An 18,013-nucleotide genomic window follows, 5' to 3' on the forward strand; every position below is an offset into this window, starting at 1 on the left:
TCCCTGGAGGACGTGCTGATTGGGAACTTGGTGCTTTTTTCGCGTCCGAAGGGGGCCTTGGGAGTCACTTTGAAGTTGGGTTCAGAAGTGTAGCATTGGCAAAGTTGTTGCCGGCTTCCTGGTAAGTTTGGGGTGGCGCAGAGGCGCGTTCTTTGGTGACAGTGTGCAGGCCACGTTGTGAGGGTGGTTTCTGGGCTACTTCCTCTTTGCAACCGATGTCCGTTTCTGAGCAGAAACTGACTTTTATTTCAGCGGAATATTCATCTTCAGCGGCAGCTCGAGGGAAGCGGTGCATGTGCCAGCAGGTCCAGTATTTTTGGAAGTTCCTAATTTGCCGAAAACAGGCATCACTTTGCAGTGGCCACCGAGATGAGATTGTAGGCTGTGAACATGGTGTGTTTCTTGTAAAATGTGGGTCGTAGTGGCTCTTTAAAAAGGCTCCTGCTCGGTTGTCTAGTGACCGTCCCTAAAGTAACTGGGTGATCGTCAGTGACCAGGGTTGGAACCTAGTTGAAAACTAGGTTTGCTCAGTGTCTGGAGTTTCCTTCCCACCATGGGCTGGGCAGGCACCAAGGTGAACAGTTTTGGTACCTCCGTGATTTACAGTTGACTTGGGGAAGTTTACTATTGGTTTTCCTGTTTTCCAGACAAGAACTTTATGTGGATCTAAACAAGCGTGTGAATAAACGATGGCGGGTGAATTGTGGGCTATTTTTAGTCTACATGGCCTGCCCGCCCCTCCCCCCATGTCCTGAAATCATGATCTTCCTTCCCTCTTTTTTCCTAAAGACTCTTTTATCCCATTGGGAAATAGAAGACACCTGGTGGTGTTTTCAGCCACTCACCTAAGACAAATTGTAGTAAATCTCCTCGCTACACATTGAAGATGCAGCGAGTGACTTTTTGGCTATCCCAGTGTGTGGTTCATTTTCATTTTTGTTGAATCAGACCTCTGCTACATTGGTGTATTTTAGTAATCCTGACTTCCTGGGCCTGTATGTTCTCACCGTTTTATTAAGTTGATAGTCTAGGGAAATGGAGCAGCTCTGTCTCCATGAAGACGGTGTGTATGTTGGGTTGTATCATGGGAGTTCATGGCAAGCAAGCTTCGGAAATGATCAGTGAGGGTGCTAGCAATAGTGAGCATTTATCTACCTGTGGAGGAGGGGCGGCAGATAGAAAATGTGGCTGAGAGTGGTGAGGTGGGGGATGCGTTGTTTATACTTCTCCCTCTTAAATTGAGGTTTTCTTGCTTGTTTTGAATATAATATTTTCCAGTTCTTTTTATCATGCATTGTCTGATGCATGTAATCACAACCATTAAATCCATAAATAACTACTGTTTTTGCTATTTGAGTAGTTAGAACCAGACCCATAGGGGAAAGCACTAAACTGTACTGGGGTGAAAACAATGTTTACATGGAAAAAGTTTTTCTTACTATGAAGGAACTTAATTAAGGGACTCGTTACTGGCTTAAAAATTGTTGCTTAGCTCACCATTAGTTAATGGAGGGACGTTTGGTTATTCAAGTGATGGAGACACATTGTAAATGAAGTGGCCCTTGGTGGAGGTTGTATTTTTGCATTGGGCGCTTCAAGGAAGTGTTCAGCATTTTAATAAACTTCTTACGTGTGCCCAGGAATCTTTCTGTTGCTTGTGTTCTCAACATCTAATTAAGGTTTATCATGATTACCATGATGCTTGCTTACCAGGAGAACAAGAAATAACTGCTTCCTGTGTGCTGGGAGCCTTCAAGCTAATGTGCAGGAAGGGTAGACCCTTCATAGAAACGTAGGGGCTACTAATGAAAAAAGATGTGAACTAATGGACTTTTTGAACAGCAACCTGTTGAATAAATACATGTTTGTATGTTGCAATGAAATATAAGCACAATCTTGTCCAATGAGTAGCTGACAAAGGAATCCCCCCACAATTTACTACAGCATTATTTCTGACTGGACACATTTTGATGAAGTTCATAGAAATAATTTGTTGGGTTTGTTCAGTTTCTGTATTTATATAAAAAGAATTGAGTGCAGTGAGGATGGTGGTAAGTCAGGGGAGAGAGATGGCTAAATATTGACATGTCTGGGACTTTGTATTTTTCTAATACAAGTGAATTTGACTCTTTTCACAAATAACATTTACAGTATGAAATGCAAAAAAAAAAAGCAGCTAACATGGAGACATTTATGCATTCCCATAAAACAGAAGAGGTAGGCCCTCAGGGCTATGTAAGAAAGAAGTAATAAGAGTATGGTCCAGCTTGGAGACCACCATGGTGGTATCTCCTGCTCTATCACCAACAAAAACTTGAATTTAAAAAAATTAAAAAATAAAATAAAAAAAGCTGTGTGAGAGCTGTTGTTGGAGAAGTTCCCTATTCACCACCTCTGGGATTGGGCTAGTAAGAATACAATGAATTGCCCTGTTAAGAAGAGCCAGAGGAAAGGGACTCAGCTGGGGCTGTGCTCTAGGAAAGGTGAGAGAGATGCTTTCTGTGCCATTTATACCTCAGGCTAATCTTGAGATGGGTAGTACTGGGCTTCTTTTTGTGGGCTATGAAATAGAAGTGCAGAGAAGTTAATTCACTTGTCCAAGGCCTCAAAATGATCAAATGATGCACTACAGTCCACCCTGTCCATCATGTTCTTTCTAGATGGCTGTGGCTGCGCCAAGTCTTCCCAGCTGTCGTGTCTTTTCTCTAGATATCCTTGCAAAAACTAGTGTTTCTAATCAGGTTTATATTTCTTCAGTTGTGTGTCTCTACTAACAGGGTCAAGTGATTGCAGGGATAAATGAAATTCATGGGATTCAAGCATCATTGTGCTTAAATCTCCAGAACTGTTTAGTAAGATACAGTCTTGTCAACTGCTGTATATTCTATCTCAAGGTTGACTGTGGTGAAGGGCCTCTCCAAGTCCTACTGCCTGCAGACCTGCAGAAATAAGAAAATGTGGTTCCATGCCTATAATTAAGAAGGAAAAGCAAATAAAAGTACCCTCAGAGTACATATTCCTTGAATAAGAAACATCCGTATTTTGTGTAATATAGTGATTCCATCAGAGGTCCTGGAGGCCAGCTGCCTGGGTTCAAACCCGGGCACTCTCCCGTACATGTGCCCGCGGGGGAGTAACTCCTGCTGTACTCCGTTTCCTCCTCATGGGGACAGTCGACTTGGTAGAGTTCAGAGGATTGAGAGAAGTGTATGTGTAAGGTGCTGAGAACAGTACTTGACATACAGCAAGCATCATGGAAATGTAAGGTGTTTGGGATGATGATGATGGGTTTGGATTTGAAGTTTGCTTCTTTGTATTACATTTTATTTGCTTGTTACTTGTTTTCAGTGGAAGCATACTGTCATAGAAAGCATTTGGCAGCTTTATTTCCTGAGTTCCTTGTCAAAGTATTTGAAATAAATTTGGCTTAATTTATTTACTATAAGTTGTGATTAAGGCCTACCTTGAAGAATTAGATTGGATTTTAATAATATCAAATTATGTGGTTGGTGTAGGGACAGTGGTGCATCTTTTGCATGCCTTTGCTGCTGTTCTGTCACTTGGGCTTGGACTTTTTAAATCCACTTGTACCATTTTAAATATTTTCCCAACTTTAAAATTTTTGTTTGTTTTTCAATGCCGTATTCGGTAGTACCGAGGACCTGCTTTTTTTGATTGGAGTGATTACTTCAAGTGGGTTATTGTTTCTCCAGCCTTGACCTTTCATCTGTGTTCTTGTTCCATATTTCAGCTGCTGTCAAGACAGTTCTCCTTGGAAGTTCTGTTCCTCTGAAATATCTGTGAGCCTTGCCTTATTTTCACTTCCCATTTTTTACTATTCTTAATTCAGCGATAATGCTAACTACTGTTGGAGTTCTGAGTCAGGACTACCCAGATGCTTTGACAGGTACTTGTGACAATCTGAGTGGGTGATACCCTGGTTTTTAAGGGGAGAAACCAAGGCTCAGGGTATATGTAAGTGGCATTAGGCCCAGCATGTCTGTGGTGTAGCTGGTGTTTTTACTAGCAGTCCACTGTCTTCTCAGTGAGTGAATGAAAAAAATGAATGAGTGAATGGTTTTCAGTCTGGGTTATTGCATTAATTTTCTAGTAGGTTGCTTTGAGCAGCCTTTCTTCTTCATCCTATCTTCTGTAACTACTGACAGTGTAATTTATTTAAAATACTGACTTCATCATGTCACTTCCCCTGCTGGAGAACCCATAATGCCTTCCCTTTGCCAACTGGATTGCGTTCATATGCTTCAGTCTGGCTTTTAAGGCTCCATTCTACCTATTCAGCTTAATTTCCCACTCCTTTCCAACTGGGATTCTTGCCTGCCTATCAAATACTGCAGTTTTCCATACTCATTACTCTGCTGCTTTTGTGCATGCTGTTCCTTCCATTTGTCCTCTGGATGGCCTGATTTCAGTCCCACTTCTTCGATGAAGATTTTTCTGGCCATTCTGACTCAGGATATTTCTTCTCTGAGATTCCATTGATTTAGTGACTATCACAAACTTCATAATTATTCATTGTTTTATGAGTATGTATCATATTAGCCAACTATACATCATATTTCTTGGACTTTCCCCTTTTATAGTATTTCTTTTATAGTATTTTTAAAAAATGTTTTTATTGATTATTTTAGAGAGAGAGGAAGGGAGAGGGAGAGAGGAACATTGATCAGCTGCCTCCTGCACGCCCCCTACTGGGGATCGAGCTGGCAACCCCAGGTATGTGCCCTCACCAGGAATGAACCTGCAACCTCTTGGTGCATGGGACAATGTTCAACCAACTGAGCCACATTGGCCAGGGTGTTAGCAGAATTCTTGACTTTCTCTCATACCATCTTCATGTTAAATGGATTGTTTCTACAAGGGCCAATGCTAAAATACAATGGCAGTCCTGTAGATATGGCAGAAACTTCTTTTTGAATTAGGCCTTCAAGGTTTAGGTGTACGATAGTCAACATTTAATTGTTAATTTTGAATTAAAAGAAAACAGTGAAAACTTAGAGTGAAATGAAAATGAATAATTTTGTCTTAATTCAAGAATGGTAGCCACATTGGTGAAAAACCTACTCTAGTTGGGAATCATGTCACACTAAGTTGGTTTATCTGGTTATCTTTATGCCTGTTTTAACTTAAGATTTTGGACTTTATGTATTTATTTTTAATCTCTCAGGCTTTTTTGCTTATTATTTTCTTGGTGGTGTGCCTAAATAAGATTTTATTTTTAGCTTTCAGTATGTGTGACAGCATTCTGACCACATTGGAGTCCCATTGAGCCATTGCTATGAATGTTTTAACATTTAGTATAGGATGTATCTATTATATTGTGTAAGTGAGTTTAATTTACCAGAAGAATGTCATTGTGACCATCTCCCTTCAGTAGGATTTTATGGTAAGGTTGTGCCGTATTACTGGTAGTTACAAACAAAACTGGGTAATTTATTTGAAACACAGCTAATTTGTTTATATCCTTCTGAAATTTTTAATGTTTAGAGTTCTAAAATCTAAGTTTTTTAAAGCATGGTTTTTATTTGCATCAAACAAAATGAGTTGGATATTACCCTGCTTTCTGAGGGATTAGATTCCTAACTCAGAATTGATATAATCAAACTATAAGGGTCATCCTGAAAGATCAACAATTAAATTCCAGTAAACATAGAAAGAGTATTCAGATTAAGGAAAAGATTTGTGTGAAATGAATAGTTTGCAGAATGAATGAGGAAGAATAGGTATTGAATGTTTAAGCTGGAGGTTTGCCACCTGTTTTCCTCTGTAGCTGTGAAAGTTTCTTTCAGGAGGTAGAATAAAAAAAAAAACAGAAGAGAAACATGAGGAGCACAGGCCAAAAGATGGTCATTCCAATATCTTAGAATAATTCTTATGAAATGGTACTCTGTATTCTCAAACTTTTTTTTAAAGATAAAGATGTTTAACTTTTTTAAATTACATTAAAACAAAAACAGTGAAGAATTTTTACTCTTTAGGAACTAGATTTCAGTCTACTTCTTGATATCTTTATTTTGCCTTAGAACAAAGGTGGTACCAGAACTTTTTTTTTCCTACCTTTTTTTTTTTTTTTTTGCATTGAGTCCTTTTTAACACTGAATGATAAGATGTTATAATGAAATAATCAGTGACTGTTTTTATTCTTACTGCTTATCTACTTGCATGATAGGAAGCATTTTAAATTTTAACTTGGGTTCACTATTAGGCAAATGAATTTTTATCAGTTTTTGTTAAAACTGTGGGTTTTAGTTATGTGGGTAAGTGATTTAGCATCTAGTAATATGTATTAAGAGGATCACATGAAATAGTAACTAATGTTTGCTCATCCAACCAATTTCTGTATTAAAATTCTCAAATTCTGTCACTTAATTTTATGTGATTTTTAAAAGGAAGATCTGCATGGAAATTTGCTTAATTTATGGTTTTAAAGACTAAAAAAATCTACAGCCTTGTGTAGAATAATAGTCAGAAAGTACTTGACATTAGCATGAGCAGACACCTTGCTAGAGAAGTTACAGTGATAGCCTATTTGGTGGTTATCTTCAACTGCTAATAAAACAAAAATTATGGGTTAGAGAGAGGTGTTTTATGCTTTCTCCTTCATTTGAACAGGCTAACTGTGTACTAATTTTGTTCCATCTCTATTTTGATGCTATCAGATGCCATTAACTCAGAGTGTAAGGCAATACTTTGGGTTTTTGAAATAAGGTAGTAGGAATAATGACTGATTTTCCATAACATCTTATTTTCTGTATTTCTACATAATTATCCCCTTATGGTATACAATTTATCGTACGTGTGTAAATTTTTAGGTGTTGTTTGTAGCTGTGGCAATGTTCTTTGGCACCTGTTTATATAAAAATGTAATATGCTATATACTTAAAAATTTTTTTCCTTCACTAAAGTGATGTATTTTATCTAAGTCACCTTTCTCTGGTTTTCTTAGTAAGCAATGTACATTTGTGAGATCATATACAGGTTAGGAGTGCAGTCTGTTACTGTGTCAGGGAAATAGTTTTTCTATTTAGTTTTTCTATTCTTGTGCAAAAACTAACAGACCCTCCCAGAATTATTTTTTTGTCTTTGGACTTTCTTATGTCCTGCCAGCAGAGGTCACCAGTTTTATTACCTGGTGAGAGATGTTTTGTGTGAAGTGAATTGGTCTTTTACAGGTTTGTTTCAATTTGATGTTTATGACTTTCTTGTTAGTGTTTTTTATAGAGTCTTCTCAAAGATACCTTTAAATGAAAAAAACAAGGAGGCAAGAGATCTTGTGTAGTCTGTTGCCATTTTAGCTTAGAAAGGGGGAGAGGAGTGGAAAGGACACACACATGATAGTGGGGTGTGTTATGATGTGTATGCATGCTTGTCTTATGTGTTTAAGATGTCTCCAGAAAGATGCACAAGTGACTTCTAAGAGTGGTTTTGGGGGCGGGGTTGGGGTGGGGAGATCAAGAGGTAAGATGTGGGAGAAGCTTATTTTTATGCATAATCTTTTGAACTGTTTGGATTTTGTGTTTTACCATTTCAAAAAAAGGAATGATTGTGAAAAATCAAAGCTTCCAATTAAGAATTCTTAATCTTTTCTATTCCTTTCACTCTGGACAGTCAAAAGAAGAGAAACTATGTTAATTTCTCTCATGCTTTTTAGTCAATTTTTAAAAGAGCTGGGACTGTGTATATTCCTGCATGCAGTTATTTTTATTTCTAAAATTTGTTGGCAGAATTAGAGCCAGTGAGTATGATGATAAGTTTTGGTTTTGTTTCATGATTGAGTCATCAGACCAGTAAAAGTATTTAGTGATAGTGACTGGTGATTTTTGAATCCTATCCAAGGTTGATCATTAGAAATTAATTCATTGCAAAGTTGAAAAGATTTTGGTTGTGTAGAAGTAATGGTGCCTGATTTCAAAGTGTTGTTTTGGAAATTAGGTGGAAATTGGAGTGCTCATAGTTTAGCAGTTGATTTTAATAATTATGATAATCTTTAATAAAATGGGATTTGTGGAACCATATATTCTGACATTGCATGGATCCTAACATGATTATGTATTACTGACTCCAAGGAGACAGATAACATTAGACTTTGATTTCATTTTTGGTTGCAGTGGGTGTCACTTGTAATTGTACATTGGCTGTTTAGTTTATCCAAAGGGTTGCCTTCTAGTTGTGCTTATTACTTTTAACTTAAGCTGGAACAACCTCAGAGAAAGGTAGCACCTGTTTTTGTGTGCATTTAATTCTGCTGCTCTGACCTGACACTTGTGTTTCCTGAGAGCAGTGCCTCTTTTTAGAGCTAAGAGGATGAGGTAGGGTCTGTGCCTGATCTTTGGCAGTAGCCCTGACTGTAGGGTGTTAATGTGGTAAAGAGGTCACCTCTGAAGCAGGCATACCTGATTTGAATCCTGTCACCCCTATTTATTAATTTGTTATATGGCTTTGGGAAATTATATAACCACTAGCGGCCTGGTGCACGAAATTCATACATGGGGAGGGGGAGGGGTGTCCCTCAGCCCGGCCTGCACCCTCTCCAATCTGGGACCCCTCGGGGGATGTCCAACTGCTGGTTTAGGATATCCCTCTTGCAATCCAGGACTGGCAGTTGGACATACCTCTCGAAATCCAGGACCGCTGGCTCCTAACTGCTCACCTGCCTGCCTGCCTGCCTGATTGCCCCTAACCACTCTGCCTGCTGGCCTGCTCACCCCCAACTGCCCCCACCCTGCTGGCCTGCTCACCCCCAACTACTGCCCCCGCTGGCCTGATCCCCCCCAACTGCCCTCCCCTCCTGGCCTGATCCCCCCTCACAGCCTCTGCCCGCCCCGCCACCATGGCTTTGTCCGGAAGAATGTCTGGAAGGTCTCCCGGTCTAATTAGCATATTACCCTTTTATTAGTATAGATTCCAATTGGTTTCCACTCTGAAAAATGGGAGTAAAGGGTAATTAGTACTTTTCTTCATAGAGCATTTGTGGGGATTGAAATGTGGATGCATGTAAAGCAAATTATTGTAGGGCTGGGCACAAAGGAAGCAATAAATGCTAGCTACTGCTTGGTACTTTGTTAGCTGCAGGAGGAACAGCTGTAGAGACTTCTTGTGGCAACTGCAGAGACTGGGATGGTTAGAATTCCCAAGTTAGAGAGAGGGCTGAGACCACCACATTTGGTGACAGCTTTTATTGCTCACTCTGAAATGATACTGTGTACTGTGGAGCTTTGTTATTCTGATACATATGCTGTCTTACAGTAATATTTTATGTTGAATTTGGTCATATCTTGATATGTTTCAGGAAAAAAGGTTGCTACCTTTCTTAAAAAATAGTCTTCTTGCTTTCTGGAACGGAATCTTGGCTCCTTTATCCAGTCTTTGGGAGATCAGACACTGCTCTGCTCTCAGTGGGTACTGCTTATGGACAGATCAGTCATTTTAAACAGGCATGTTACACACTATGCAAACTTTGACTTGGACTCTCACTAAGAAATACTATGACCTAACACAGGATGTGTCTATGTGCAAAAATACTGAAAGTTTTCAGAATGATATTTGCTTTAATACGGGGTACACATTTTCAGTACTCTTATTTTTTGTTTAAAAACATGCAGGGTGAGTCGAATATACAACATTAGAAAAGGGATTCATCCTTTTCTACAAATTCATTGACCCTTGGACTCATTGTGTTCGTACTGTAAGAATTGTGAGGGTCCGCTTGATAACCCAGCATCCTGTTGTACAGCTTTTGGAGTCTGCAGAGACAATGAATATGCTCAAAACTTAAGTTAAAAGAAACAGAGACTTTGACCAGTTAAATTTGACTTGTCCACGTGTTCCCTGATACTCATATAGTCTTTCTAGTTTATTTCCTTTTGGGTCCCTCCCACCCCATTAGAACCCTGGCCTTTACCTGATACTGATAATGTCATTTTTGCCGGACTTTTAATCCTGATTTGGTGCTCTCCCTTTGATCTTGGCCTTCCCGAAGGGCTCAGAGCATGCACACTCCATGCCTTTTGTCTCTATAAACCAGCCATTACTGTACCCGGTACACGTGGTTCTGTGGCCCAGGTTGACTCTTAATTCTGACTTCTGATCTACTACTACCCACATTCTAGCATGCGAACATCCTGTACTTCCTGTATTTTTACTGTTGAGTGTAGGTTGGCAGTGGCATGAGATTTTCATTTAATGATAAGTGGTAATGAGACAGAGTTAGAAGATAGAGGAGGGTCAGAGTTGGAAGAAATAGGGGTAGGTCATGGTAACACTGTCAGGGTGAGCTGGGACAACATCTGCTCCTGGTTACTGGTGAAAATATCTAGGACAATTTGAGATATTGGGTGTTTGGATTGGAGGTGTGGGGATAAGAAGTCTTGGTATTATTATTTGGAAGATGACTTTTTTCCCCCATTTTTTTGTTTTTTTTGTTTTGTTAATCCTCACCCGAGGATATTTTTCCATTGATTTTTAGGTAGAGTGGGAAAGGGAAAGACAGAGAGAAACATCAATGTGAGAGAAACACATCGATTAGTTGCCTCCTGCACAAGCCCCTACCAGGGCCCGGGCCAGGGAGGAGCCTGCAACTGAGGTACTTGCCCTTGACTGGAATCGAACCTGGGACCCTTTGGTCCACAGGTCGACGCTCTATCCACTGAAGAAAACCAGCTAGTGCTCCTCCATTTTTATTGAGGATTTTTTTGTAAGCGGGAGATAGTTGTCAAAAGGGAGATAGTTGAGCTGTTTTCTGGAAACCAGAATTTGCTATAAGGGAAGATAAGATTTTCAGTTTTAGAGCTTTGAATGAAAATCATTGCCACAGCATTTTAGTGATATTTTAAGAACTATTTATAAATAAAAATTTTACAATTCAGGTAATAAATTACCAAGCATAGTATATTTAAAACATTAACATTTTCATTTTTCTCTGAATGTTGTTAAAACAGGCAAGGCCCTATTAAATAGGGACATGAACAGAGAATTTACAGTATATTAGAAGCTTTTGTGCTTTTTTACTCTGTTTATGTCTGCTGGAGTGGACTTTTAAGTAGATAACTTAATCTTTTGTATCCCTGGGCTCTCTGCTTCTTGCATGTGGGCATGTTTTCTAATTTGTTGTTTCTCTACTTGGTTTGTTCCATTTTATTGGGTCATATACTCTCATGAATAGCTGGCTGCCTTGTTTCCATCTAGTCTCATTTGCCTTTCTTGCATTTTCTTCCAGATGACTCATGCTAATAGATAACATTGGTTGGTTGGTTCCTTTGGTCTGACAAATCAGCGTATAAGTGACTCCTACAAGTGAGAACTGGTAGTAACAGGAAAAGTGGCTTTTGTGTGTGTGTGTGTGCATAACAGCATACTGATTTTTTGATAATTACTATGATAAATGCTCACGGTATAATTTACATGAATGCATATATGGCTTTATAGAGTCCTTAGGGAAAACACTTACACATACTATTTTGTTTGGCATTATATAAGGTGCTCAATAAATGTTAGTTTTCTTCCCTTTAGTCTTCTTCTATGGGTTTTCCATCGTACTCAGTACAAAATTCAAATGTCTTTCCTTAACTCCCACCATGTGATCCTGCCCTTGGACACTTCACAAACCTTATCATATTTCACAGCACCCTCCCCCTTGTTCCAGCCATACCAGCTCCACCCCCACTGAACAAGCTTATACCTGTCTCCGTACCTTAATTGCTTTGCTCTGTGCTTCAGGCTTGGCCCTGAAATTGTCATATGGCTAATTCCTTTATGTCACTCAGATTTCACTTCCAATACCACCATCTCAGGTCACATCGAGAGGTCATAAGCTGCCCACTTCTTAGCCATTTTTGTTCCCATAGCCATTTTTAGTCACAAGACCCTCTTATTTTCCTCATAGCACTAGAACATTTACACAGACATATATATATAAATTCCTGTGTTCTGTAAGGATGAACCAGTAGTTTAAGGCTATCAGCTTGTCATGAAAACATTTCTGAGAGAATGAGTCACTTAAATATATACATATACTAGAGGCCTGATGCACGAAATTGATGCAAGGGGCTCGGCCTCGCAGACCCTCGCAGCCTCGACCGGCCCTCGCAGCCCTGGCTTTGTCCGGAAGGTTGTTCTGCTGTTTGGTCTAATTAGCATATTAGCTCTTTATTATGTATGTATTTATTTTGTATGTATACATAGTTTTAACTCATCTCTATAGTTTAAGCTCCATGAGAACAGGTATGGGCTCTGTCATGTCACTCCAGGATCTAAAGCCAGGACCTGGTACGTGTTCAGTAAGTATTTGAGAGAATTGTTCTCAGGAAGGTTTTCATGACCAGCTGATAGCCTTAAACTGGTTCATCCTTACAATAGAACACTGGAAATAATTCATTAAAAGATCAGCATTTAGAGGAGGGTTGGAAGAAGCTTTATTACACATTGGTATATACATTTGGAGGCCTAGGGAACATATGTGTGTACCTCTCACTTTTCTTGGAGGAATGTACTTAGAGATGGTATTAGAATCAATCTGAAGAAAATAAATGGATGATTGATGAAATTTGAAAATGTGCTTGTGTTCATCATAACTGCTAGATTTAAGAGGTTAACACTTACTTTTTCTTAAGTTAAAGATACATATTTCATCTAAGTAATATGCTGAGGGCTAGATACTCCATTTATGTTTTATATAGGTTCTGGAAGTTTTGTAATTTGCCTTTACTTACATTTACTTGTGATACTGTCTTTTCTTATATATTTTTATTGATGAGGGAGAGGGAGAGAGATACAAAAACATCAGTAATGGGAGAGAATCATTGATCAGCTGCCTCCTGCATCCCCTACTGGAGATCAAGCCGCAACCCAGGCATGTGCCCTTGACTAGAATTGAACCTGGGACCCTTCAGTCTGCAGGCAGGTGCTCTATCCACTGAGCCAAACCTGCTAGGGCAACTTGTCATATTGTCTTGATTAATCATGGTCAACTTCTCAAAGTTGTATATGAGTCAGAACTCGTAGTTGTGTGATAGAAACTCAAAGTTAGCTTAACCTGAAAAGGAGATTTATTGACATATGGAATCCATATGGATTGAATAACTCAGCTATAGGAAGGGCATTGAGTCAGCCAGGCTTTAGGACAACTAGAATCAGACCCATTTGATGCTACCAGAAATTTCTGTTTAACAATTGTGTGTGTGTGTGTGTGTGTGTGTGTGTGTGTAGGTTAGTTTCATTCTCATAGTAGATTGGCATTCTTTACATGGAGGAAAACGTGACTTGCCAGTGCCAGAGTTTCTATTGTTTTTACGTGCTGTAGAGTAAGGACTACCTCTTTCTCTATTTTGTTTGGAAAGCTCTTGAAGCACTGATAATTTGGTTTGGGAGAGTTTTCCATGGCCAGAGGCCACATATAAACTACTAGAGGTCCCGGTGCATGGATTTGTGTACCAGTGGGGTCCCTCGGCCTGGCCTGCGGGGATCAGGCTGAAACCAGCTCTCTGACATCCCCCGAGGGGTCCCGGATTTCGAGAGGGCGCAGTCCGGGCTGAGGGAGCCCCCAACCTCCCCACCCCCTGCATGAATTTCATGCACCGGGCCTCTAGTCTAGAAATAAACCCATAATGAAGCCACCTACTTTCTCCTCAAAGTCACCATCCCCAGAGTCTCATCAGAATCAGTAACATAAAACTGGAAAGAGATCTAGTGTCCACTGGTTACTGATGCTTAACCTTTGAACTCAACCAGAAGGACATTCTGAGTAACTGCTCATCAACAACTATATACACTTCAACATCCCCCAACCCCAGCAATTCCCCCTATTCTTTTAACTATAGGTCTCACAAATACCAGAACTGAATAACTTTAGACAAAATATCCTAAAGACCTGTTTGTGATGATGGTCAACAAAAATGTTTCCTTCATTGTTCTTGTGGTTAAAGGAGGATAAAATTGAGTTCACATTTGTGAAAACAGGAGGTGTAGGTTCAAAAGTGGGAGGGTGGCTGACAACCTTGTGACACTTCCAGGCTTGCCCTGCACCACCTCACCAGTCAGGGCTTGGCATGAACTTGGCTGAACATTTGGGGCAAACACGCTGATAAGCTGAACAGCCCTAGACAACCCTCCCAAAGGAAGCCACGGCCTCTGTTGAGCCCAATGAAACAGGAGTTTCCTGTTTCCTTAGAAACACTGCAGGCAGATCTCCTGTATCCCACTAGGACAGTGGTCGGCAAACTCATTAGTCAACAGAGCCAAATATCAAGGAAGCCAATATTTGAGGCAGCTGTTAGAAAATTATCAACAGGTTAATTACACATATATAGGGGATATTTTAATCTCTGAGGAAGATAACCACCTTCATCCTAACCAGTTATGGTAAACATTTTTCTAGCATGTAACAAAATTAATAAGTTACATATTCCTAACAGTGGTTATATGAAGCAATATTTTACTAGCTCACTAAAATAAGAAAATACCCATGTATGAAAAAGCCTTTTGTGACTCAACTAATTAATTTTTCTGGACTTCATTTGCTTAATCTTTAAAACTTTGAACTGGGCTTCTGATATCTCTTCTGGATTGAATGCTCTTTGACCCTATGATTGCACATGTAATTTAAATATTAAGCCAGTATTCAGCCAAATTAAGTGGAAAATGTACAGTACTGATCTCATCAGGTTAATCATTACCTGAACTGATTTTCCTAAAAAAAAACAAAAAACATTTTCGTTTCTCTGACACCTCAATTTTGAACAGATTAGCTATACAAAAAAATATTCTTTAGGTATCTTAAGAAACTTCTGTTGTTTTATCCATTAACCTCTGAGTTCAAGTGCATTTGTTATATCCATTTCATTGTAGAGAAAATTAAAATAACATCAAATACATTTTTGAGATGATTGTTTCCTTTAATACCTTTATTTTTTAAAGAACAGTTTATTGATTTTTAGAGAGGAAGGGAGAAGAGAGAAACATGATGTGAGAGGGCAACATCGATCGACTGCCTCCTGCAAACTGCCCACTGGGGATCAAGCCTCCAACCCGGGCATGTGTCCTGACCGGGAATTGAACCAGCAACATTTCAATGAATGGGAGGATGCACAACCAATTGAGCCACACTGGCCAGGCCTAATGCCTTTATTTTAATTGTATGATAGCTGAATGTCAAAGCCAATAATTTTTTGGCACTTTAGGTTTTATTTTAGTTTTGATTTTGCTCTGTGTTCTACACTTTTGAAATTGTACTAAGTTTATATCTTTTAAGTATAATAAAATGATGTTCACATTCATAATTTTTAAAATATTAAAATAAATTACAAGTGTCAATATTAACGGAGAATCTGTGTACATATATTGAAATAATTTACAATAAAAATAGGTATGTGAGTGGTATAACGGGAGGAGAGGAATATTTATTAGGGCATAAAGATGCCAAACAGGTTGATCTTTTCTGGCAAACCGTATGCTTTATGTGTAGGGTATGGTTTGCAAGTTGGACAGTAATGTGAATGGACAGGAAAGGTAAGGGATCATATTATCAAGTGACTGTTTTGCTGTGATAAGAACGTTCTTCTGTGACAGGGAAGGAAGGAGACTTTAAACAGAACAGCAGGATTATGTTTCAATCCTGGATATAGTGCATGATGGATGAGATTATGATTTGGGATGGAAAGGGTCTTAGCTTTGGACAGAAGGGACAAAGTTGAGCTGGTAGTCCAGTGGTTCTCAACCTTGGCTGCACATTAGAATCACCTGGGAATCTTTTTAAAATCCTGATTTCTGGGCCTCACCCTCCGGAAATTTTGTTTCTTTGTTACTAATGTGGCCCTCCCCCATAACAAAGAAACAATTTCCAGAGGATGAGGCCCAGAAATCAGGATTTTAAAAAGATTCCCAGGTGATTCTAATGTGCAGCCAAGGTTGAGAACCACTGTGGTAGTGCAATAGGTGAGAAAGACATTGCATCATTATTATAGCATTGCACCCTGGTCCACATTTCTGAATTCTAGAAAAATAAAAGCAATTGGAAATTCAGGAGTGAATGTTATTGAAGAGAGCTAAGCATCCAGGTTTTCTTCTTTTCAGCTTGCTGCTGCTCCTCATTTTGAGGTACATAGGGGTGTGAAGATTGGGGGCTTGTGGGGATGGGGAATTGATTTCGTTTCCAAATACTTAATGGACAAAAGCAGAAGAACAAACTGGAGGAGGGGGAAATTGCTGCATGGGAATCCCCTTCTACATTATGATACACTAAACCGAGGGATAATTAAATTAGTTATTTGAGAATAGTCACAAGAAAAATAGACTGATATAGTGTAACTAGTTAATGAGGTTTCTAGTGGGTATTATTTGTATTCTAGGATACTTTTTCATGTTATTTCAAAACTTTTCTAAAGATTTTACATTAATATAAAAGTCATCAGAATCTCAGTTTGATAGAGTTGGAAACTTAATCTGAATTAAGCACTGTTTAATTAATTAAAATTTCATAAATAGTATAATTCTTGGTATTTCTGTGGCATCAGTCATCACTTCTCTTTCATTTCTGATTATATTTACTTGGGTTCTTTTTTTCCCCCTTCTTTTTCTTTTTTTCTGAGTCTGGTTAAAGTTTTATCAATCTTGTCTGTCTTCCCAAGAACCAGTTCTTGGTTTCATTGATCTTTAGTATTGTTTTGTTTTAGACACTATTTCGTTTGTTTTCACTCTGATCTTTATTATTTTCTTCTTTCTACTCACTCTGGGCTTTGTTCTTATTTTTCTAGTTCCTTTACGTGTAAGGTTAGATTGTTTATTTGAAAATTTTATTGTTTTTGAGGTAGGCCTCTGTATTACTATGAATTTCCCTCTTAGAATTGTTTTGGCTGTGTCCCATAGATTTGGGGTTGTTGTGTTTTCATTATCACTTGTCTCAGTGTTTCTTTTGATTTCTTCTTTGATCTTGTTGTTAACCCATTTATTGTTTAGAAGTATGTTATTTATTCTCTGTGTATTTGTGTGTTTTTCAGTTTTCTTCTGCAGTTGATTTCTAGTGTCATACTGTTAGATGAAAGATGCTTGATGTGATTTCAGTTTTCTTAAATTTATTGAGATTTGTTTTGTGGCCTAACGTGGTATATTCTGGAAAATGTTCTATGTGTGCTTGAATAGAACGTATATTCTGTTTATTTGGGGTGAAGTATTCTAAAAAATATCAATTAAATTCATCTGGTCTAATGTGTCATTTAAGGCCGCTGTTTCCTTGTTCATTTTCTTTCTGGATGATCTATCCATTGATGTCCCCTACTATGACTGTATTACTGCTGATCTTTCATTTTATGTCCGTCAATATTTGCATTATATATTTAGATGCTCCTATGTTGGGTGCATAAATGTTTACAAGGGTTATATCCTTTTGTTGGACTGATCCCTTTATCATTATGTAATGTCCTTCTTTGTCTCTTAATATAGCCTTGGTTTTAAAGTTTATTTTGTCTGTTAAAAGTATTGCTACCCCAGCTTTTTTGTTTGTTTGTTTTCCTTTTGCATGAAATATCTTTTTCTCTTTTCAGTCTGTGCATGTATTTTGATCTGAAGCGAGTCTCTTATAGGCAGCATATGTATGGGTCTTGTTTTCCTCTCCATTCAGCCACTCTGTCTTTTGATTGGAGCATTTAACCTATTTACATTTAAAGTAATTGATAGGTATGTAGTTATTGCCATTTTTTATTCATACTTCTGATCCTTATTTTTCTTCTTGAAGAAGTCCCTTAATATTTCTTTTTTTTTGAAAATTTTTTCTTTTTCTTTTTTAAATATATTTTTGATTTAGAAAGGAAGGGAGAGGGAGAGAGAGATAGAAACATCAGTGATGAGAGAGAATCATTGATCGGCTGCCTCCTGCATGCCCCCTTCTGGGGATCGAGTCTGAAACCTAGTCATGTGCCCTTGACCGGAATTGAACTCGGGACTCTTTGGTCCGAGGGCCCATGCTCTATCCACTGAGCCAAACTGGCTATGGCTCCCTCTCCTTTTG

General features: G+C 38.7%; 1 protein-coding gene across 2 annotated transcripts in view; it reads left to right on the forward strand.

Annotated features, from left to right (window-relative positions):
• The first annotated feature begins 50 nt into the window (after nucleotides 1–50).
• TBL1XR1 (transducin (beta)-like 1 X-linked receptor 1) overlaps nucleotides 51–18,013 on the forward strand; it is a 162,833-nt gene continuing 144,870 nt past the window's right edge. The window contains exon 1 of one of the 2 annotated variants that reach the window (XM_005883021.2): nucleotides 51–121. The gene's annotated coding sequence lies outside the window, so the exon portion shown is untranslated. Of the gene's footprint in view, nucleotides 122–367; nucleotides 394–18,013 lie in introns of those variants that run through there. The other variant, XM_014530627.1, reaches the window with a different exon arrangement.

This window comes from Myotis brandtii, unplaced genomic scaffold (assembly GCF_000412655.1).
Source record: "Myotis brandtii unplaced genomic scaffold, ASM41265v1 scaffold751, whole genome shotgun sequence".
NCBI classification, from domain to species: Eukaryota; Metazoa; Chordata; class Mammalia; order Chiroptera; family Vespertilionidae; genus Myotis; species Myotis brandtii.